Source organism: Nannochloropsis gaditana (assembly GCF_000240725.1).
Source record: "Nannochloropsis gaditana CCMP526 unplaced genomic scaffold scaffold281, whole genome shotgun sequence".
NCBI lineage: Eukaryota > Eustigmatophyceae > Eustigmatales > Monodopsidaceae > Microchloropsis > Microchloropsis gaditana.
The window spans coordinates 20,400-20,948 of NW_005803672.1; positions in this window are offsets into that span (position 1 = coordinate 20,400).

Here is a 549-nt window from a genome sequence, read left to right on the forward strand (position 1 = left end):
GCCTTCTCCTCTGAGCCTCCTGCTCCGCGAGCCGTCCGCATCGCCCCTTCTAAAGCATCCGTTTCCGCCTGCCTCCGCTCCTCCATATTCCGCAAGTCCTCCACCAGCTCCCCAACCTCCCGCAATATTGCCTGTGCCCGTGCCCCAGCATCATATGGCTCGACGGAGGAAAGGGAAGGGGTCTGACCCTCCCTTTCCTCCCCCTCCAGAGCCAGGGCGGGGAGAGAGGAGGGAAGCGCCACCAGTTTGGCAATCAGCTCCTCCCACGCCTGAAGCGCCGTTGCCAAGGCCTCTTTCCCCTCCTCTGCGTCTTGCCCTAGCCGCCGCACCTCCTCCTCCCCCTCCTCCAACACCCACTTCGCCTCCTCCACCGTCCTCGCCGCCAGCCCCCGCACGCTAACCGTGGCGTTGGCCTCCAGAGGCAGGGGCGAAGGGTCCGAGGGGCGCCAGTCCGGGGATAGACCTTCCACAGGGGGATGTCGGAGGATCGAATGCTTCCCCACGGCCTCTCTCTCCCCTCGCACCTTCTCCCCTCCCCCCCCCCCTCCC